This window comes from Triticum urartu, chromosome 7 (genome assembly GCF_003073215.2).
Source record: "Triticum urartu cultivar G1812 chromosome 7, Tu2.1, whole genome shotgun sequence".
In the NCBI taxonomy this organism is placed as follows: domain Eukaryota; kingdom Viridiplantae; phylum Streptophyta; class Magnoliopsida; order Poales; family Poaceae; genus Triticum; species Triticum urartu.
In genome coordinates, this window is record NC_053028.1 from 126426742 (window position 1) to 126451299 (window position 24558).

Genomic DNA, 24558 nt, shown 5'->3' on the forward strand with positions numbered 1-24558 from the left:
GTGATGTATGAGATTGATCATGTTCTTGTAATAGGAATCACGACTTGCATGTCGATGAGTATGACAACCGGCAGGAGCCATAGGAGTTGTCTTTATTTATTTATGACCTGCGTGTCAACATAAACGTCATGTAATTACTTTACTTTATTGCTAAAGCGTTAGCCATAGTAGTAGAAGTAATAGATGACGAGACAACTTCAAGAAGACACGATGATGGAGATCATGATGATGGAGATCATGGTGTCATGCCGGTGACAACGATGATCATGGAGCCCCGAAGATGGAGATCAAAAGGAGCAAAATGATATTGGCCATATCATGTCACTATTTGATTGCATGTGATGTTTATCATATTTTACATCTTATTTGCTTAGAACGACGGTAGCTTAAATAAGATGATCCATCACTAAAATTTCAAGAAAGGCGTTCCCCCTAACTGTGCACCGTTGCGAAGGTTCGTTGTTTCGAAGCACCACGTGATGATCGGGTGTGATAGATTCTAACGTTCGAATACAACGGGTGTAAGCCAGATTTACACAGCAAAAACACTTAGGTTGACTTGACGAGCCTAGCATGTACAGACATGGCCTCGGAACACGGAAGACCGAAAGGTCGAGCATGAGTCGTATAGAAGATACGATCAACATGAAGATGTTCACCGATGTTGACTAGTCCATCTCATGTGATGATCGGACACGGCCTAGTTGACTCGGATCATGTTTCACTTAGATGACTAGAGGGATGTCTATCTGAGTGGGAGTTCATTAAATAATTTGATTAGATGAACTCAATTATCATGAACATAGTCTAAATTGTCTTTGCAAATATGTTGTAGATAAATAGCTCACATTGTAGCTCCTTGTTTCAATACGTTCCTAGAGAAAGATTAAAGTTGAAAGATATTGTAAGCAATGATGCGGACTAGGTCCGTAGTCTGAGGAGTGTCCTCACTGCTACACAGAAGGCTTACGTCTTTGATGCACCGCTCGATGTGCAAACCCCTACAACGTCGTCTGTGGATGTTGTGAACACCTGACAGACACATCCTGATGACTACTTGATAGTTTAGTGCACCATACTTTACGGCTTAGAATCGGTATTCCAATGACGTTTTGAACGCCATAAGACATGTGAGATGTTCCAAGAGCTGAAATTGGGATTTCAGGCTCATGCCCGTGTTGAGAGGTATGAGACCTCTGACAAGTTCTTTTGCCAACAAGATGGAGGAGAATAGCTCAGCTAGTGAGCATATGCTCAGAATGTCTGGGGTGCTACAATCACTTAAATCAAGTGGGAGTTAAACTTCCAGATAAGATAGTGATTGATAGAGTTCTCTAGCCACTATCACTAAGCTACTAGATCTTCGTGATGAACTATGACATGCAAGGGATGGAGTTGATCCCGGAGCTGTTCGCGGTGCTTAAGACCGCAAAAGGTAGAAATCAAAGAAGGAGCATCAAGTGTTGATAGTTTAACAAGACCACTAGTTTCAAGAAGGGCAAGGGCTAGAAGGGAAACTTCATGGATGGCAAACCAGTTGCCGCTCCAGTGAAGGAACCCAAGGTTGAACCCAAACCCGAGACTAAGTGCTTCTATTGTAAGGGGAACGGTCACTGGTAGCGGAATTACCCCAAATGCATGGTAGATAAGAAGGCTGGAAACTTCAACAAAGTATATACGTGTTATTAATGTGTACCTCGCTAGTACTCCTGGTAGCACCTGGGTATTGGATACCGGTTCAGTTGCTATTAGTGGTGACTTGAAGGAAAAGCTATGGACTAAACGGAGACTGGCTAAGGGCGAGGTGATGATGTGTGTTGGAAGTGTTTCCAAAGTTGATGAGATCACCATCGCACGCTCCATCTGCCTTTGGGATTAGTATTGAACCTAGATAAATGTTATCAGGTGTCTACATTGAGCATGAATATGATTAGATCATGTTCATTGCAATACGGTCATTCATTTAAGTTAGAGAATAATGGTTATTTTGTTTACATGAATGATACCTTTCATGGTCATGCACCCTATGTGAATGGTTCATTGAATCTCGGTCGTGGTAATACACATGTTCACGCCAAAAGATGTAGAGTTAATAATGATAGTACCACTTTCTCGTGGCACTGCCGCTTGGTCATATTGGCGTAAGATGCATGAAGAAACTCCATGTCGATGGATGTTTGGAGTCACTTGATTTTGAATCGCTTGACACATGCGAGCCATGCCTCATGGGCAGGATGACTAAGACCCCGCTTTCAGGTACAATGAAACGGGCAAGTGACTTGTTGGAAATCATACATGCTGATGCGTGTGATCCAATGAGAATTGAAGCGTGCGGTGGATATCACTATTTTCTTATCTTCACTGACGATTTGAGTAGATATAGGTATATTTACTTAATGAAGCACAAGTCTGAAACATTTGAAAAGTTCAAGCGATTTCAGAGTGAAGTTAAGAATCATCATAACAAGAAGATCAAATTCCTACGATCTGATCAATGAGAATATCTGAGTTATGAGTTTGGCAAACACTTAAGACATTGTGGAATCGTTTCACAGTTGAAGCCACCTGGAACACCACTAGGTTATGGTGTGTCCGGACATCGTAATCGAACCTTATGAGATATGGTGCGATCTATGATGTCTCTTATCAATCTACCATTTTCATTTTAAGGTTATGCGTTAGAGACAACTGCATTCACTTTAGATAGGACACCATCTAAGTCCGTTGGGACGACGTCGTATGAACATTGGTTTGGCAAGAAACCAAAGTTGTCATTTCTTAATGTTTGGGGCTGCGATGCTTAAGGCTTCAGCCGGAGAAGCTCAAACCCAAAGCGGACAAACACATCTTCATAGGATACCCAAAGGTGATAGTTGGGTATACCTTCTATCTCAGATCCGAGGGCAAATTGTTTGTCGCTAAGAACGGGTCCTTTCTCGAGAAGGAGTTTCTCTCGAAAGAATTGAGTGGAAGGAAGATAGAACTTGATGAGGTTGTCGAACCTTCACTTCAACCAGAGAGTGACGCAACACAGAAAGATGTTTTCTGTGGCGCCTACATTTGTTGAATAGGAAGTTAATGATAGTGATCCTGAAGCTTCGGATCAAGTTGCTATCGAACCTCGTAGGTCGACAAGGATATGTACTACTCCTAAGTGGTACGTTAATCCTGTCTTAGATATCATGTTGTTAGACAACAATGAACCTGCGAGCTATGGAGAAGCAATGGTGGGCCCGTATTCCGACAAATGGTTAGAAGCCATGAAATCCGAGATAGGATCCATATATCAGAACAAAGTATGGACTTTGGTGGACTTGCCCGATGATCGGCAAGCCATTGAGATAAATGGATCTTTAAGAAGAAGACGAACGTGGGCGGTAATGTTACCGTCTATGAAGCTCGACTTGTGGGAAAGAGTCTTTTCACAAGTTCAAGGAGTTGACTACGATGAGAATTTCTCACCCGTAGCGATGCTTAAGTCCGTCGGAATCATGATAGCATTAGCTGTATTTTTCGATTATGAAATCTTACAGATGGATGTCAAAACAAGTTTTCTTACCAGTTATGTAAGAAAAGTTGTATGTGATACAATAAAAGGTTTTGACGATCCTAAGGATGCTAAAAGGTATGCTGGCTCCAGCAATCCTTCCATGGACTAGAGCAAGCATCTCGGAATCGGAATATATGTTTTGATAGAGTGATCAAAGCTTTTAGGTTTATACAATGTTTGCTAGAAACTTGTATTTACAAGAAAGTGAGTGGGAGCACTACAACATTTCTGATAAGTATATGTGGATGACATATTGTTGATCTGAAATAATGTAGAATTTCTGGAAAGCATAAACGGTTGTTTGAAGAGTGATTTTCAATGGAAGACCTGGATAAAGCTGCTTACATATTGGGCATCAGGATCTATAGAAATAGATCAAGACGCCTGATGATACTTTCAAAGAACGCACACCTTGACATGTTTTTGAAGGATTTCAAAATAGATCAGTCAAAGAAGGGGTTCTTACCTGAGTTGTAAGGTGTGAAGTTGAGTAAGACTCAAAGCTTGACCACGGCAGAAGAAAGAGAAAGGACGAAGGTCGTCCCCTATGCTTTTGTCATAGGCTCTATACGGTATGCCATGCTAAGTACCGCACCTGATGCGTGCCTTGCCACATGTCTGGCAAGAGGGTACAAAGGTGATCTAGGAGTAGATCACCAGATAGCGGTCAAAATTATCCTTAGAGGAATAAGGAAATGTTTCTCGGTTATGGAGGTGATAAAGAGTTCGACATAAAGAGTTACGTCGATGCAAGCTTAACACCTATCCGGATAGCTCTGAGTAGAGATACCGGATACGTATAATGGAGAAACAATTTGGAATAGCTCCAAGTGGAACGTGGTAGCAACATCTACGATATAAAGTTTTGCGAAATACATAGGGCTTTGAATATGGCAAGACCCGTTGACTACAACCTCTCTCACAAGCATAACATGATCAAACCCAGAACTCTTTGAGTGTTTATCACATAGTGATGTGAACTAGATCATTGAGTCTAGTAGACTCTTGGATGTTCGTCACATGGCGATGTGACCTGTGAGTGTTAATCACATGGCGATGTGAACTAGATTATTGACTCTAGTGCAAGTGGGAGACTGTTGGAAATATGCCCTAGAGGCAATAATAAATTAGTTATTATTATATTATATTTCATTGTTCATGATAATCGTTTATTATCCATGCTAGAATTGTATTGATAGGAAACTCAGATACATGTGTGGATACATAGACAACACCATGTCCCTAGTAAGCCTCTAGTTGACTAGCTCGTTGATCAATAGATGGTTACGGTTTCCTGACCATGGACATTGGATGTCGTTGATAACGGGATCACATCATTAGGAGAATGATGTGATGGACAAGACCCAATCCTAAGCCTAGCACAAAGATCGTGTAGTTCGTATGCTAAAGCTTTTCTAATGTCAAGTATCATTTCCTTAGACCATGAGATTGTGCAACTCTCGGATACCGTAGGAGTGCTTTGGGTGTTCCAAACGTCACAACGTATGTAGGTGGCTATAAAGGTACACTACAGGTATCTCCGAAAGTATCTGTTGGGTTGGCACGAATCGAGACTGGGATTTGTCACTCCGTGTAACGGAGAGGTATCTCTGGGCCCACTCGGTAGGACATCATCATAATGTGCACAATGTGACCAAGGATTTGATCACGGGATGATGTGTTACGGAATGAGTAAAGAGACTTGCCGGTAACGAGATTGAACAAGGTATCGGGATACCGACGATCGAATCTCGGGCAAGTATCGTACCGCTAGACAAAGGGAATTGAATACGGGATTGATTGAATCCTCGACATCGTGGTTCATCCGATGAGATCATCGTGGAGCATGTGGGAGCCAACATGGGTATCCAGATCCCGCTGTTGTTTATTAACCGGAGAGTTGTCTCGGCCATGTCTGCATGGTTCCCGAACCCGTAGGGTCTACACACTTAAGGTTCAATGACGCTAGGGTTATAGGGAATAGATATACGTGGTTACCAAATGTTGTTCGGAGTCCCGGATGAGATCCTGGACATCACGAGGAGTTCCGGAATGGTCCGGAGGTAAAGATTTATATATGGGAAGTCCTGTTTTGGTCACCGGAAAAGTTTCGGGTGCTATCGGTAACGTACCGGGACCATCGGGAGGGTCCCGGGGGTCCACCAGGTGGGGCTACCTACCCTAGAGGGCTGTGTGGGCCAAGTGTGAAGGGGGACCAGCCCCAGGTGGGCTGGTGCGCCCCCCCACCAGGGCCCAAGGCAAAGAGAGAAGGGAAAAAGGGGAAACCCTAGGCTCAGATGGGCCTAAGGCCCACCTAGTGGTGCGCCCCCCTCTCTCCCCCCTTGGCCGCCCCTAGATGGAATCTAGGGCTGGCCGCCACCCCTAGGGATGGAAACTTAGGTGGGGGTGCAGCGCCTCCCTTTCCCCTATATATAGTGGGGGTTTTGGGCTGCCATACATACGCGATTCAATCTCCCTATTGGCGCAACCCTACCCCTCTTCCTCCTCGTCTCTCGTAGTGCTTGGCGAAGCCCTGCTGGAGTCCCGCGCTCCTCCACCACCACCATGCCGTCGTGCTGCTGCTGGATGGAGTCTTCCCCAACCTCTCCTTCTCCCCTTGCTGGATCAAGGCGTAGGAGACGTCACCGGGCTGTACGTGTGTTGAACGCGGAGGTGCCGTCCGTTCGGCACTAGGATCATCGGTGATTTGGATCACGACGAGTACGACTCCATCAACCCCGTTCACTTGAACGCTTCCGCTTAGCGATCTACAAGGGTATGTAGATGCACTCTCCTTCCCTTCGTTGCTAGATTACTCCATAGATTGATCTTGGTGATGCGTAGAAAATTTTGAATTTCTGCTACGTTCCCCAACAAGCTGAACCTTAAATCACGCATACAGATCTCAGTTCTTATGGACGGTCTCAATGAAACAACCCACCATGTACTCCTACATGGCCTCTCATCGATACCTTTACCAAAACATGCTCAACACATCCCTCACATTACTGACATAATCATATCACTCTAGCCCATCACCCAGATGAACCAGACCTGACACAACTCTAAGCATAGCAGGCATAGCAAGGTAGGAATCACATACATGGCTCAATCAACTCCTACACATGCTAGTGGGTTTCATCTAGTTACTGTGGCAATGACAGGTCATGCAGAGGATAAGGGTTCAACTACCGTAGCACACAACAGTTTGAATCGCGTTGTCTTAATGCAGTAAACAAGAGCAGAAGCGAGAACATGGTTTCGTATCGGAATGATCAATGGGTTGCTTGCCTGTTGTAGTGGTAGTAGGGTACTGCCCTTCAGACGGATACTCGGGGTTATCCTCGGAGGCAGAACCTACCACGAAAGACACACCGAACATAATCAACACATGGCAATATGCAACAATATGATGCATGCTATGACATGGCAATATGAAAGTGTCTTGGCCTAATGCAAGCTAAAACAGAAGGGGATGAACTCATTTGAATCAAAGATTTATATATTAGCTCATTAAACATAGCCTTATTAGTGCATAACCTTATTCTGCTTAAACAGCAAGGTTAACTTGTTTTGTCATGCATGAAACCATTACAGATGGATAGATTGAATTTTTCTGATCATTTTTCATATATAAATCTTTGCATTTGGAGCTATGGTTGATTTTCTATGATTTTTAGAAGTTTTGACTATTTTCTGGAATTTCCTATTAAATAATAAATCCAGTAATTGAATTAATGCGTCAGCACTGCATCACTGTGACGTCAGCGGGTCAAAGGCACCAGCCCAGGTCAAACCTGACTGGTGGGCCCCTTCTGTCAGTCTCTCAGCAAACTAACAGAGTTAGTTAGTGTTTAGTTAGCACTAAACGGGGTTAGTTAGGCCCTGGGCCCACATGTCAGTGAGAGAGGGTTAGTTAACGATGTCATTAACCTTTAACAGAGTGATTAGCTCTAATTAAAACTAATCTAATTTAGTTAGGAGACGGCCCCACCTATCAGTGACTCAGGCGGGGTCAAACTGGGGTCAAACCCCTGGTCAGCAGGGGTTAGTCCCGCCGGCGTTGAGCCGCCGGCGAGGCCGAGACGGCGGAGAGCGTCGGAAACGCTGCTCCGGCCACGGTTCGATGCACGGGTGGGTGCTACGGGTAGCTAGCGGTGTGGCGCATCCATTGGTGGCATTGGTTGGTGCTGGGGTGGCCGGGAACGACGACGGCGTCGAGCCAGGCGGCGGCCGGAGCTCGGCCGTTGGTGGTTTTGCTGCTGCAGCGAGCTAGGGGGGAAACGGACGTGCTAGCGAGGCGCTGCGAGGTGCAGTGAGTGTGTTAAGCACCCGCGCTTGACCAAATGGTCACCGGAGTGACGCCGGCGTCGAGCTCGCGCGGCGGCGTGCTACGGTGAGCAAGGGGGCGACGTCTACGGCGAGCAAACGAAGCAGAGAAGAGGGGGGGTCGGTAGAGTAGCTCACGGCGGTTGCAGAACGCATCTCAGCGGGCTAGGGGGAGGTCGGACGTCGTCGGGGCGTTGCCGGTGATCTCGGCGGACCGAGGAAGAAGAAGGCATCGGGAAGGCGCTTGGAGGCGTCCTGCGTTGCGTGAGTCGACGAGAAGGCGTAGACGATGGAGGCGGAGCTCACGGGCACGTCAGGGAGGCGAGGGGGTGGCTCTGGTGACAACTATGGCGAACGGCAGCGAGGATCGCGCTCGGCCATCGCGGGAGAGGGTGAGGGAGACGAGGGGGAGAGAGGGGAGGAGTGCAAGGAGGTGCTGGGCGTCTCCGTGGCGCTCGGATGGGGACGAGGAGGCAGCAGGAGGTGGAAGCAGGAGGTGGCCGCGGGAGCACGCGCCGGCGACACGCCTCTGCCTACTTGCAGAGGTGGGTGACGACTGGCACAGGCCAGGTGGGCCGGGCCAGCACAGGTAAGGCCCAGGTGGGCTTCTCCCTCTCTCTCTTTTTCTGATTTGTTTTCTTTTTCTATTTAACTGAAACTGTTGGGCTTTATTAAAAATACTAAAACATTTCCAAAAATCCTGAAAATAATTGTGGCTCTGTTTAGAAAATTTCCAACAGCCCACACTTATTTCCAGAATTATTTGAGCATTTAAATTATTTTATAGCATTTAAATGCCCAAATTCAAATACTGATGAATTAATTCAATGACCTTCTGTTGACCTAGAAAATTGTGCACCAATTTTGCTAGAGGTTCTAACCCAAGACAAAGAGAGTGAACTTTTTAGAAGGGCATTTCAGGTTTATTGAAAATAATTTTAGTAAACCCTAGTTGTTTCCAGGGGTGCTGGGGGTTCTGTCTTCCCCATTTCAAATTTAAGAGGAATTTAAACATGATGCACACTCTAATGCTTGAACTAACTAGGGTGTGACACAAAGTCTCCGTTGCGTGCCCTGTCTTTGATGGAACTAAATATCCCTACTGGAAGAATAAGATGCGCATGCATCTTGAAGCCATTGATGTCGACCTCTGGTATGTCGTCAAGAATGGCGTTCCCAAGACTGGTGAAGGTGTCACCCCTGCTGATGTCAAGAAGTTCGTTGAACTGGATTCTACTGCCAAGAACATCATCTATAGTCATCTGACCAAAGGACAGTATGGCCGTGTGAGTGCTCTGGAAACGTCGAAGCTAGTCTGGGACTGGCTCTCCAAGGTCAACGAAGGCGTCTCAACCCAGAGAGATCAAAGGATTAGTGTCCTTCGCAACCTCTTCAACCGCTTCAAGAGAAACGACAATGAGAATGTTCAGCTCATGTTTGATTGCCTCATTGACATCACAAATGAGCTTCAAGCTCTCGGCGCTGCTGAGATCACTAAGCATGAAATCGTCAAGACACTCCTGAGATCTCTTGATAGCTCGTTTGACACCCTAGCCCTGATGATTCAAGAATGCCCTGACTTCGAGACACTCGATCCGTCTGACATACTTGAGAGGCTCAACACACATGAGTTTCAGCTTTCTGAGAAAAGAGATATCTACGGTCCCAACTATGGCCGAACTCGCGCTTTGAAGGCAAAAGTTGTTTCCTCATCTGAAGAAGAATCTGACTGCAGTTCTGGTGATCCTGAAGACATTGGAGCTTGCTATGCTTGTGAAGAAGTTCCAGGAATTCACCAAGAAGAAAGTCTTCATGATCCAACTCAAGAAATGATGAAGCTTCTACTCATGATTACAAGAAGAGAACATGTCACAAGTGCAAGAAACCTGGTCACTACATCTCTGAGTGTCCGCAGTGGGACAATGAGAACAAGAAGAAGAAGAAGAAGAAGAAGAAGAAGAAGAGCAAGGAATATGATTCTGATGACAAGAAGAAGAAGAAATACTCAAAGTCTTCTCCAAGTCTTCCTCAAAGTCTACATCACACAAGAAGAGCTCATCTAGCAAGGCTCGTGCGTTTGTTGGCAAGGAAATGGATTCAGACGAGGTGTTTGCTTCTGAGGAGGCGGAGGTGGAGTCTGAGGAGGAGTCCGACTCCGGCATTGCAAGTCTAGCTACAGCCTACGTTGCCAAGTCCATCTTCAACACTGAAGATAATGGCTTCATCACCTACGCTAATGGTAATGACAAGGACGACTCCACTCCCACCTATTGCTTCATGGCACGTGGTGCCACGGGTATGACACCAACTGCTTCAGAATGGATTATTGATAGTGGATGCACTAACCACATGACTGGCGAACGAAATCTTCTCATGGACTCATCCTTACGTCCATCTGACAAGAGTCACATCACATTTGCTGACACTAGTAAAATCAAGGTATTGGGTCTAGGTAGAGTTGCAATCTCAAAGGATCAGCACATGGATAAAGTGATGCTTGTTGAATCCCTCGGTTTCAACTTAATGTCTGTCTCAATGCTTTGTGACTTGAACATGATTGTGATTTTTGGAAAATATTGTTGCCTTGTTCTTATGGAGTCTGACAAGTCTCTAGTCTTTGAAGGGTATCGCAAAGATGATTTGTACATGGTAGATTTCTCAGCAGGACCACAGCTTGCCGTATGTCTTCTTGTAAATGCTTTAGAGTGTTGGCTGGCATCGGAGGCTAGGGCATGCTGGCATGAGGAACTTGCATTCTCTCGCAAAGGAGGAGCATGTCATTGGCATCGAGGGCGTCAAGTTCAAGAAGGATCACTTATGCGGTGCCTGCGAAGCTGGAAATATGACGAGGGCCAAGCATCCCTCGAAGACAATCATGAAAACAACTCAACCCTTCGAACTGCTACATATGGACCTATTCGGCCCTACTCACTACTCTACTCTCACTACTACTGCTTGTCTCTATGGCTTCGTCATTGTTGATGATTCTTCAAGATTTACATGGGTGCACATAATCCTCTACAAGACTGAAGTGCAGGATGTCTTCAGACGCTTCGCCAACTGTGCCATGAACAACTATGGTGTCAAGATCAAGCACATCAGAAGTGACAATGGCTCAGAATTCAAGAACACTGACCTCGACACTTATCTTGATACCTTGGGTATCACTCACGAGTTCTCAGCTCCATACACGCAGCAGCAGAATGGCATCGTGGAACGCAAGAACAGAACACTCATTGAGATGGCTAGGACGATGATTGATGAATACAAGACTCCAAGAAAGTTCTGGCCTGAAGCTATTGATATTGCATGCCATGTCATCAACCGTGTTTATCTTCACAAGCTTCTGAAGAAGACATCCTATGAACTCCTTACTAGTAAGAAGCCAAATGTCAGTTACTTCAGAGTATTTGGTGCTAGGTGCTGGATCAAGGATCCACATCACACTTCAAAATTTGCACCGAAAGCACATGAAGGTTTTATGCTTGGTTACGGAAAGGATTCGCACTCCTACAGAGTCTTCAACCTCTTTCACTATAAAGTGGTTGAAACTGTGGCTGTGCGGTTCGATGAGACTAACGGCTCGCAAAGAGAGCAGCTGCCAAATGTGCTAGATGAAATTCCACCTAGTGAATCCATCATGCTTATGGGAACTGGAGAAATCATACCGTCTGAAGCTTAGGCTGAAGAGGAACTTATCATTTCTGCACCTAATCAACCTGAAGACAATGCTCAACCTGAAGACAATCCTCCTAATGATGACATTGATCAGCAAGGGCAAAATCTTCGTCCAGTTCATCCTCATGTTGCAAATGAAGTACAGATTGAGAGGATAATTGATAGCATCAATGCACCTGGTCCACTCACTCGTTCAAGAGCTACACAACTAGCAAATTTCTGTGGGCACTTTGCATTTGTCTCAATATGTGAACCCAAGAAAGTTGTTGAGGCCTTCATGGAACCTGAATGGATTCAAGCTATGCAAGAAGAGATTCAACAGTTTGAGCTGAACAATGTGTTGGAACTGGTCAAGCGTCCTGATCCTCGTAAACACAATGTTATAGACACTAAATGGATACTAGTAAGTTTGCACGTGCAACGCACGTCTCAACTACCATCAAACAATTATCAAAACAGTTGTCTAATTTTACATGTTTTTCATCATTATACAAGTTTTAGAACCAATAATAGCGTTTGTTGGGCATGAAGACAAACTAAATCACATGGACATACTAAAGCAATCATCATTATCTTTGTCAAGTTCATGGTCTTGGTGGTAGTCCAACAACTAATCAAAAGATGATAACTTACTTTAGAGGGCGTGTAAAAAAAGCTAATCTTCATAGCAAGAAAACAGTAGTGTTCAAATATACAAAATCTTCCGAACAACAAATTACATTAGTTGCATGTCATCGTTTGACTGAAACATCCGACAAAGCATGAAGAATACATGAAGGCTTTAGAAGTTGTTGTGTTCCTCCGTATACTTCAGCAGCATTTGTACTAAATGTAGATTCCAAACAAAAAGCTGAAACGGAGAAAAGGTATAGTTATTCAAATTACCCACATAACTCCAAGTATCCATCATTTTTTTCATGTGCACGGTGATGAACTTACATAAAACAAAAAATAAAGAGGAAGACTATCAACAAATAATAAATTGAAAATAATGACAAAATAGCAAGGGTATAACCTCGGCTTTCCTTGGTTAGTACCTACAGCTAGGTGAAAGCCATGCTCCATCCAACTAACTAAAAATAATGAGTGTCATATGAATCCCATAGCTTACTTGTGTGGTGCATTTATTGGTGGAAACGTTACCTGTATAGCCACTCCTTAGTCTAAAGCAACAAGCTCGGGATCAACGCCACTATGGATCCTCTAAAATTCCACCGACCCAATCTTTAGTTTAGGTTGAGGATACTTGACGTCTCTTTGTCCGGCACTGCTCTGAGCCTAACTGGCATGCTGCTACTCGGCTGACTGTGATAAAATAAATGTGTGCAAAATCAGAAGTATAAGTATCATGTTAGATATAAATGAAATTTCTCATATTTGTTTTGTACAAGGTTTCTACAAGAGGGGAAAATATAATCTTGATGATAGCAGTCAGACACATACTAAGCAAGTGTTCAGAATTTTAGATAAAGTATTAGTAGCATAAAGCATCTTGATGATGCAAGGCGCTATGTAATGCATGATTGTAATAGATATAGGGTTCAGTGTTAATGCCATTTCTTGGGGGGTGACCTGTGTCATTACCAGCCTAAGGGTTTCCGCGACAATGCTGGTTACATTAAATGAACTTGCCATGTGATGAAAATACAACACCAACACTAAGCCGCACTGTCTTCAAGAAATTTGACAGTATCAGATAGAACAACCATTATAAATGTTGCCACATGCACTGCAATTGAAATTAACTCAATCAGTACAATATTATAAAGGAGGTGTGCAATAACTCACCCAAAGCCTTGAGCATTTGAATGAAGGCAACTGAAATCGTATTTCCAAACCTGTAAATAGACAAAAAGTCAATAAAGTATTGCATGAACATATATGTGAGGGTGAGACATGCTTTGAGCATGGGATTTACCACAACTCTTCCAAAAAGTAACAAACTACCACTTAGTCTGTAGAATGAATATTAATGTGTACCTATTGGCCTAGCACCAATAGAAAAGGCATGTGTATGTGGAAATCTTCTAAATGAAATTGATCAAACTAATTTGCACCAATGTTACAATCAAATGATTTAGTGCCACATCCAAAAAATACTATTTGGTAGAAGTGCCCCTAACATGAAAAGATCCATAACACAAAACATTAGATGATAATTCTCCCAAAGCTTTTGCTTGCTTTATTAATAGGAAGTTAATGATTTCTCGAGCATGATGTTATACCACATCCCAGAATACATTTTCAAGTGCAATTTGGCACAGTTGTGTCACACCAGTCAAACTGACATCTTAAGAAACTGCTACCAAAGTATAGCTTTTACACCACACATAAGTGAATCATCTCAATTTTTGACATTTACATGATGGCTCGATTAAAAAAGTCCTTGATCTGGGCACCACTTCTCTGAAAATTTTCCCTTTCATTCAGCTAACCATGCCATATTTGACTGAACTTGATGTCTGCAAGTAGAAATAAAGTGCGTATAGGATTTAACCTTTGTGTGCGCGCTAGTAAGATGGCGTCATGCATCTGTGCATTTGATCAGCGGAGGGGTATCCCTGGAGGCTGGAGCACCACGGCTGCAACACAACATGTCACTACACAAATGGAGTAGTGGTGCTGATCGGACAGAAGCATAAGCGAGGTACTAGGGAAGAGGAGGTCAAACTTCATGAGTGACACAGACATAGAAGGCTGGAATACCTCGACCATCAGGACCATCTCCTCTGGAATCCATCCGCCTTCCCACCATGGATCTACGTTCCCACCATAGTGCCACAGCTAATGGCGGACGGGCACTGCTGCAGCCATTGTGCTGCTGATCGGTGGCTGCCTGGTGCCCCCGTGTAGGCTCCTTCCCTCATGGGGCGTCGGCCGGCGGCAATAATGAAGTGGCGGCGGGCTGTGGTCAAGCAGCCGGCGGGATCTGCAGCGGGCGGGTCTCTCGCGGGGATCCGGCAGCGATGCAGTGGTCGAGGGAGGCGGTTCAGGTCTCAAAACGGTAGGGGGCTCCACGTTCCCGTGTCGCGGCACATGCGTGGCTGTTCGTGGGCAGCGGCGGTTGGGGAGATGCGTGGCCAAGCCTGACCCGCGGTGGTGCGTGAGCGAGGAGCTGTGGTGCCCGGTCATCGATGGGCATGTGTGCACATCGCCAAGGGTGCTTGCTGGGCGGCGGAGATGGGGTGGCGCATGCAAGGACGACGATGAGGGTAGTTGGCAGATGACGGAAGAGAGGTATGGCAGGTGGGACACGACGCGACGACGAGATTCATCCGAAGAAATCGCGCCTACAGTTCCGGACACCACAACACCTGCGACGACGGGATTCATCCGAAAAATCCGTTCTGAATGTCCCACGTCCCAAAATCAAGGAACAGTGCGTTTAATCTCCCTTTTTTACCATTAATAAATACCCAGATAAAGGAAACCATCCCGCTAAATCCTCCTCGCGAATTCTCCGGACGCGGGCATGTGGAACTTCTCGTTCGTTGGCAGAGTTTCGTCCGCCTGCGGTAATTACTAAAGGTACTTTTTGGTGATGGTTAGTTTTTATATTGAAAGGTTAGATCTAATTAAGTAGGTTGATCATGTGGTGGTATTTCGTTTTCGTTGTTCTGTGTACATGTGTTGGGGGTGCACGTAGCAATGAATATGTTTTCTTGTTTAATAGTAGTATAGATATCGCAACAAGCAAGATGAGCATGGTCAAGTTGTCAGAAACAAGGCTCGTCTCGTTGCTCAAGGATACACTCAAGTTGAAGGAATTGACTTCGTGAAGAGTGCCTTTCTCAATGGCAAGATTGAAGAAGAAGTGTATGTTGCACAACCGCCTGGTTTTCAAGATCCAAAACACCCTGATATGGTATACAAGCTCAACAAGGCACTGTATGGCCTCAAACAAGCCCCTCGTGTTTGGTATGACACACTCAAAGATTTCTTGAAGAGCAAAGGCTTTAAACCTGGTTCCCTGGATCCCACACTCTTCACGAAGACATATGATGGTGAACTGTTTGTGTGCCAAATATATGTGGATGACATTATCTTTGGCTGCACTAATAAAAAAATACAAAGATGAGTTTGGACACATGATGCAAGAGCAGTATCAGATGTCCATGACGGGTGAGCTGAAGTTCTTCCTTGGTCTTCAAATACGTCAATAAAGCAATGACATCTTCGTATCTCAAGAGAAATACCTCAAAGACTTCCTGAAGAAGTTTGGAATGTAAGACTGCAAAGGTTACACGACGCTGATACGTCTCCAATGTATCTATAATTTTTGATTGTTCCATGGTATTATATTATGTGTTTTGCATGTTTATGGGCTTTATTATACACTTTTATATTTTTTTGGGACTAACCTATTAACCCAGAGCCTAGTGCCAGTTTCTGTTTTTTCCTTGTTTTAGAGTATCGTAGAAAAGGAAAATCAAACGGAGTCCAATTGACCTGAAACTTCACGGAACTTACTTTTGGAAGGAAAGCAACCCGGGAGACTTGGAGTCCATGCCAAGGAAGCTTCAAGGAAGCCACGAGGTAGGGGGCATGCCCACCCCCCTGGGCGCGCCCTCCACCCTCGTGGGCCCCTCGTGGCTCCCCTGACGTACTTCTTCCGCCTATATATCTCCATATACCCTAAAACGATCGGGGAGCACAATAGATCGGGAGTTCCGCCGCCAGAAGCCCCCGTAGCCACCGAAAGCCAATCTAGACCCGTTCCGACACCCTGCCGGAGGGGGAATCCTTCTCCGGTGGCCATCTCCATCATCCCGGTGCTCTCCCTGACAAGGAGGGAGTAGTTCTCCCTCGGGGCTGAGGGTATGTACCAGTAGCTATGTGTTTGATCTCTCTCTCTCTCTCGTGTTCTTGAGGTGGTACGATCTTGATGTATCGCGAGCTTTGCTATTATAGTTGGATCTTATGATGTTTTCTCCCCCCTCTACTCTCTTGTAATGGATTGAGTTTCCCCTTTGAAGTTATCTTATCGGATTGAGTCTTTAAAGATTTGAGGACACTTGATGTATTTCTTGCCGTGCGTATCTGTGGTGACAATGGGATGTCACTTGATTCACTTGATGTATGTTTTGGTGATCAACTTGCGGGTTCCGCCCATGAACCTATGCATAGGGGTTGGCACACATTTTCGTCGTGATTCTCCGGAAGGAACTTTGGGGCACTCTTTGAGGTTCTATGTGTTGGTTGAATAGATGAATCTGAGATTGTCTGATGCATATCGTATAATCATACCCACGGATACTTGAGGTGACATTGGAGTATCTAGGTGACATTAGGGTTTTGGTTGATATGTGTCTTAAGGTGTTATTCTAGTACGAACTCTAGGGCTGTTTGTGACACTTATAGGAATAGCCCAACGGATTGATTGGAAAGAATAACTTTGAGGTGGTTTCGTACCCTACCATAATCTCTTCGTTTGTTCTCCGCTATTAATGACTTTGGAGTGACTCTTTGTTGCATTTTGAGGGATAGTTATGTGATCCAATTATGTTATTATTGTTGAGAGAACTTGCACTAGCGAAAGTATGAACCCTAGGCCTTGTTTCCTAGTGTCGCGACCCGACCCGAATGGATCAAGCGCTCTGTGCTCAGGTGTCATCCCTGGATCAGTAATGCTGACACCACACAGTACATCGAAGGATTTATAGCAGAGTGGCAATCACACACTTATTACATCGTTGTCTCAAAGAGAACTTATTACAATAAACATGGCTTAAGGCCATCTAGTGTCGATAACAGCGGAAGACTCGGAAGATAAATGGGTCCATCAACTCCAACGGCATCACTGAGTATAGAACCATGACCTAAAAGCATCTTACTCGTCATCTGAAAAGTCTGTAACATGAAAGTTGCAGCCCGAAAACGGGTCAGCACATGGAATATGCTGGCAAAGTAACACATAGAGAGTAATGGAATGAAACAGCTATACTACATGCATATATGGCTGGTGGAAAGCTCTATGGTTACAGTTTTTGCGTAAAGCCGGTTTCCCTACTGCAAAGGAATAAATTTATTTAACTATCATGGTGGTTGTTAAACATTGAGAATGGTTGACAGCATTCTCAATCCCAATTAAGTGAACAATTAAAACCCAACAACATTAATTAGAAGTAACATGATGAGATTCACATGATATTCAAGTACTAGATACTCAAAATGTCCATAACCGGGGACACGGCTAATCATGATTAGTTTATACACTCTGCAGAGGTTTGCGCACTTTTCCCCACATGACTCGATCGCCTCCGTTTGTTTTCTCGCACTACACGGTGTTTGAGAAACGGATGACCGAGACATAGTCTTTCAGAAGCGCTAGCACCTTACATGTGGGGTAGGCCGTACCACCTACAACCCCTACATCTGCTAGTACACCCCGGAAGAGTTCGCACAACTTAGTCAGCTATGCCAGAGCCCATAGTAGCATGTGGCTGCACACGGAAGTTTCTAGCATGAATTATCTTATGATCCCTTTGAGCCTGGGTGGCGGTCCAAAAAAAACAGGCAAGTCCTGATAGACATCAGGTGCCTCAATCCACCCAGATGTGTGTTTAAGTTGCCACCTTAGATAAACCATTAATTAACAACTCACATCTGTCATGGATATCACTCACCCAATCCACGTCTACTAGCATAGCATGGCATAATAAGCAAACGTAGAAGTAACTCCCAAAGGTTTCATAATAAACAGGTAATAGGTACTACCTCATCTACTTCCCATCCCACAGTTTAATTAGATCCTAATCATGCAATGTGAGAGGATTGATCTAATGCAATAAAACATGGGTTGTAGAAAAGGTATGATCAAAGTGTTACTTGCCTTGCTGATGATCCGCGAGACCTAGGGTTTCGAAGTAACAAGCGGCGCAATCCGGGTGATCTACCGCAGACAAACAACAAGCACACAATAAGTACTCATCTAATGCACAGGTAAAACTCGAACAAGAGAACGAACCAGAGGGTTCAACTTAAGAACTCCGGTTGCAAAGAAAGAACGAACCGAACAAAGAAACGGAAAACAACGGCGGAAGAAAAACAACTTGGTTCTAGCAAGTTGAAACTAGGTCAAATTTTACTAGGGCAAAAACTTGTTTAAGTTGATTAGACGGAACGGCGGTTTCGAAACGAAACTCCAGGCGCTTGAATCACCTGATTCCGATAAACGAGTGAGAATAAAGACTAGAATGAAGATCGGATTTGAGATCGCGATCGCGGAATAAATCCGACGAAAAAGAAAACGAAGAACGGTTAAACGAACGGACGTTCGTTAACCTAGAAGAATCCGGTGATCACGTTCGTTAGGACGAACGGTCCGGCGAACGGTCCAAAGGCAACTAAATCAGAAAAGAAAACGAATCCGATCTAGGGTTTCGGAGAAGAAAACCAAAACGAAAAACCTATCTAGAAAACGAATCAGAGGAGAAGAAAAGAATCGGAACGATTAGAAGAAAACGATCCGAGGAAAAGAGACGCGGGGAAACCTCCGGCGAGGGGCTCCGGCGGCGTGGCGTAGGGCGGCGGCGGCGTGGGCAAGGTGCGGCGGCGCGGGTGTGGGGTGGCGCGGCGGCGGTGTAGAGCGCGGGGTGGGGCGCGGCTTGGGGCTTGGGGGCTTGGGGGCTTGGGGTTTGATTTGATCGGTTTAGAGGGGGGGTGTTGGGGTATTTATATTGGTGAGGGGAGAAGAGACTTGGGGTAGGGGACAAGAAATAGAGTAGGAAAAGGAAAACGAAACAAAGGAAAAGGGCTAGCCTAGAGTCCTTCTAGGACTCGGCTAAGAGGCAAGAGGCGGCGGCCTGGCTGCCTGCGCCTGGCGCTGGCGCACAGGGAGGCTGGGGCGGCGGCTGGCTGGGCCTTTGGCCCGGCTGGCCTGCGGGAGTTCCTTTTTTTTAAACGGTTTCACGCGCAGAAAAACACAGAAAAGAAAATCTAAACGGGCTCCAAAAATTCTAAAGTAAATTTTCCCCGACTCCTAAAATGAGTCGAACAAAATGAACTTTACTCCACACCTAAAATGCAAATTTTTGAAACGCGCATTTTTCCCTATCCATATAAAACGCAAACAAAACTCCGGCAAAACCAAAATTGATCTATTTATTAAATCTTCATTTTTTCCTAAAGTTGGGAAAGTCATATTATTCCCTCTCTTATATTTTTGATATCGGAAAAATTATTGAAGATGAAATAAATAAATCAAATGATCCTCTTTTCAAATTCGAGAAAACTCTCAAATATGAAAATAATGAAATCTCCAACTCTCTCCGAAGGTCCTTGAGTTGCGTGAAATTTCTAGGATCGACCAAAAATGCAAGAAAATATGACATACATGATGATCTAGTGTATAACATTCCAAATTGCAAATTTGGGATGTTACACCTAGCATTTCAATACCGTTTACGCTAACTTTTATCATTAGTTACCTTGCTGTTTTTATATTTTTAGATTACAAAAACTATTATCTACTATCCATATTGCACTTGTATCACCATCTCTTCGCCGAACTAGTGCACCTATACAATTTACTATTGTATTGGGTGTGTTGGGGACACAAGAGACTATTTGTTATTTGGTTGCAGGGTTGCTTGAGAGAGACCATCTTCATCCTACGCCTCCTACGGATTGATAAACCTTAGGTCATCCACTTGAGGGAAATTTGCTACTGTCCTACAAACCTCTGCACTTGGAGGCCCAACAATGTCTACAAGAAGAAGGTTGTGTAGTAGACATCAAGCTCTTTTATGGCGCCGTTTCCGGGGAGGTGAGTGCTTGAAGGTATATCTTTAGATCTTGTAATCGAGTCTTTTAGTTTCTTGTTTTATAATTAGTTTAGTTTATAAAAGAAAATTATAAAAAAATGGAATTGAGTTTGTCTCATACGCTTCATCTTTTTAATACATTTCGTGAGTATGATGGGAAAGAAAATTGTGCCAAAGTGTTAGAAGAAGAATGCATTAAAATGTTTGGCACTAAATCTTTGAATGATGAGCATGATTTCAATGTTGTTAGTATGAACTCCTTGAATATCCATGGTACTAATGATGATTTCACTAGTTATGATGAAAATGTCTCCTATAAACATGTCAATTTTTGGGGAGTGCATTGGGTTTGCAAGTACACACCAAATAGGGAAGATAGATATTGCAAGAGGCATAAGCACTTAGAAACTAAATTTTTGCAAGAAAGGCTAGATGTTTGTGCTGAAGATTTAAATTTTCTTGGCCGTACTTGTGGACTTTGCAATGAACAGGGTCATCTAGCTATCTGATGCAAATTGTTTCATGATCTAATTGTGTCCAAAAATTGTGATGACTTGATTTCCCTTGCACATTATAATGAAATTAGTTTGCTTATGGGCTACGAAGAAATGAAACATATAACTAAGCATCTTCCAAAATTTGCCCGTTATAAACTTCTTGGTTTCGATCTAGAGGAAATTTATATGTATTGTGCAGTGAATTGCATTGAAAATCCTTATATTGCCAATTACATAAAGAAAAGAAATCAAATAGAAGATGAAGAGAACACAAATGAAAGGGAAGAGACTTCCCAATACCCTCCTATTGTTTCTTATGATGAATCAGGTAACGAGGAGGAGCCTCCTATTCAACCAATCTCATTAATAAGGAGCTCCAAAAAGAGGATTGAACCCACACATGATGTGGTGAAGAAGAAGAAAAGAAAAAGGAAGAGAGGTAAAAAGATGTCTCCCCCAAATAATGCTGCTCCTATTACTATTGTGCCTCATGAAAATATAATTGTGGAAGATAATGATACTTCTTATGATCTTGAAAATCTTTTTGGCACTTGCTTGGAAGAATATGATAATTGCTATACTATTGGTGCTATCCATACTATTAATGATGAGAGTGATTATGCTTATGATATGAAAAGGCCCAAGCTTGGGGATGCTATGTTTGATGAAGATGATGTTTTTGAGAATATATTTGCTGCAATTAATGTTTGTCTCAAGCTTGGGGATGCTACGTTTATTGAAGTTGATATTTTTAGTCTCCCAAGTTTTGATATGCAAATTTATAATGATGATAGCATGCCTCCTACCTATGATGATTATTGTGATGATACTTATGCTATAAAAAGTAGTGATTATATTTATAAAACTTGTCATGATTATGGTTACCCCTTTTATGAACATTACTCTTTTAATGTGGAAACAATTTATAGTATTCGAGTTTCTTATGATACTCCCACTATTCCGAATGAGAAGAATTTTGCTCATGTGGAGAGTAATAAAATTTCTATGCTTGTAGATCATGAAAATAATGCTTTAGGTGCTGATTATATTGCTGAATTCATTCATGATGCTACTGAAAATTATTATGAGGGAGGAACATATGCTTGTAGGAATTGCAATAATATCAAGTTTCCTCTCTATGTGCTTAAAGTTTTAAAGTTATGCTTGTTTTGCCTTCCTATGCTAGTTGATTATTGTTCCCATAAGTTGTTTGATCACAAAATCCCTATGCATAGGAAGTGGTTTAGACTTAAATGTGCTAGTCATATTCTTCATGATGCTCTCTTTATGTTACAATTCTTATCTTCTATATGAACATCATTGAAATCATCATGCCTAGCTAGGGGCGTTAAACGATAGCGCTTGTTGGGAGGCAACCCAACTTTATTTTTGTTCCTTGATTTTTTTTCTCCTGTTTAGTAATAAATAATTTATCTAGCCTATGTTTAGATGTGGTTTTTATGTTTTAATTAGTGTTTGTGCCAAGTAGAACCGTTGGGAAGACTTGGGGAAAGTCTTGTTGATCTTGCTGTAAAAAACAGAAACTTTAGCACTCACGAGAATTGCTGCCATTTTTTTATTGGAGAGTGATATTTAGCTAATTATTCTTTAATATGATTAATAGATAAATTCGTCACGTCCAGCAATTTATTTTAGAATTTTTGAGGTTCCAGAAGTTTGCGTTAGTTACAGATTACTACAGACTGTTCTGTTTTTGACAGATTCTGTTTTTTATGTGTTGTTTACTTATTTTGATGAATCTATGGCTAGTAAAAGGGTTTATAAACCATAGAGAAGTTGGAATATAGTAGGTTTAACACCAATATAAATAAATAATGAGTTCATTACAGTACCTTGAAGTGGTGTTTTGTTTTCTTATACTAACGGAGCTTACGAGTTTTCTGTTAAGTTTTGTGTTGTGAAGTTTTCAAGTTTTGGGTAAAGATTCGATGGACTATGGAATAAGGAGTGGCAAGAGCCTAAGCTTGGGGATGCCCACGACACCCCAAGGTAATATTCAAGGACAACCAAGAGCCTAAGCTTGGGGATGCCCCGGAAGGCATCCCCTCTTTCGTCTTCGTTCATCGGTAACTTTACTTGGAGCTATATTTTTATTCGCCACATGATATGTGTTTTGCTTGGAGAGTCATTTTAGTTTATTTATTTTTGCTTGCTGATTGAATAAAATACCAAGATCTGAAATTATTAAATGTTAGAGAGTCTTCACATAGTTGCATAATTATTCGATTACTCATTGATCTTCACTTATATCTTTCGGGGTAGTTTGTCATTTGCTCTAGTGCTTCACTTATATCCTTTTAGAGCACGGTGGTGGTTTTATTCTATAGAAATAGATGAACTCTCATGCTTCACTTATATTATTTTGAGAGTCTTAAATAGCATGGTAATTTGCTTAAATAATCCTAATATGCTAGGTATTCAAGAATAGTAAAAACTTTCTTATGAGTGTGTTGAATACTAAGAGAAGTTTGATGCTTGATGATTGTTTTGAGATATAGAGGTAACAATATCAAAGTCGTGCTAGTTGAGTAGTTGTGAATTTGAGAAATGCTTGTGTTGAAGTTTGCAAGTCCTGTACCATGCACGTATGGTAAACGTTATGTAACAAATTTGAAACATGAGGTGTTCTTTGATTGTCTTCCTTATGAGTGGCAGTCGGGGACAAGCGATGGTCTTTTCCTACCAATCTATCCCCCTAGGATCATGCGCGTAGTGCTTGGTTTTTGATGACTTGTAGATTTTTGCAATAATTATGTGATTTCTTTATGACTAATGTTGAGTCCATGGATTGTACGCACTCTCACCCTTCCATCATTGCTAGCCTCTTCGGTGCCGTGCATTGCCCTTTCTCACATTGAGAGTTGGTGCAAACTTCGCTGGTGCATCCAAAACCCATGATATGATACGCTCTTTCACACATAAACCTCCTTATATCTTCCTCAAAACAGCCACCATACCTACCTATTATGGCATTTTCATAGCCATTCCGAGATATATTGCCATGCAACTTCCCACCGTTCCGTTTATTATGACACGCATCATCATTGTCATATTGCTTTGCATGATCATTTAGTTGACATCGTATTTGTGGCAAAGCCACTGTTCATAATTTTTCATACATGTCACTCTTGATTCATCGCAATCCCGGTACACCGCTAGAGGCATTCATATAGAGTCATACTTTGTTCTAGTATTGAGTTGTAATCATTGAGTTGTAAATAAATAGAAGTGTGATGATCATCATTTTCTAGAGCATTGTCCCAAGCGAGGAATAAAAAAAGAGAAAGGCCATAAAAAAGAAAAGGCCCAAAAAAGAGAAAGGCCATAAAAAAAGAGAAGGCCCCAAAAAATGAGAGAAAAAGAGAGAAGGGACAATGCTACTATCCTTTGCCACACTTGTGCTTCAAAGTAGCACCATAATCCTCATGATAGAGAGTCTCTTGTTTTGTCACTTTCATATACTAGTGGGAATTTTTCATTATAGAACTTGTCTTGTATATTCCAACAATGGGCCTACTCAAGTGCCCTAGGTCTTCGTGAGCAAGCAAGTTGGATGCACACCCACTTAGTTTCTTTTGTTGAGCTTTCATACATTTATAGCTCTAGTGCATCCGTTGCATGGCAATCCCTACTCCTTGCATTAACATCAATCAATGGGCATCTCGATAGCTCATTGATTAGCCTCGTTGATGTGATACTATCTTCTCCTTTTTGTCTT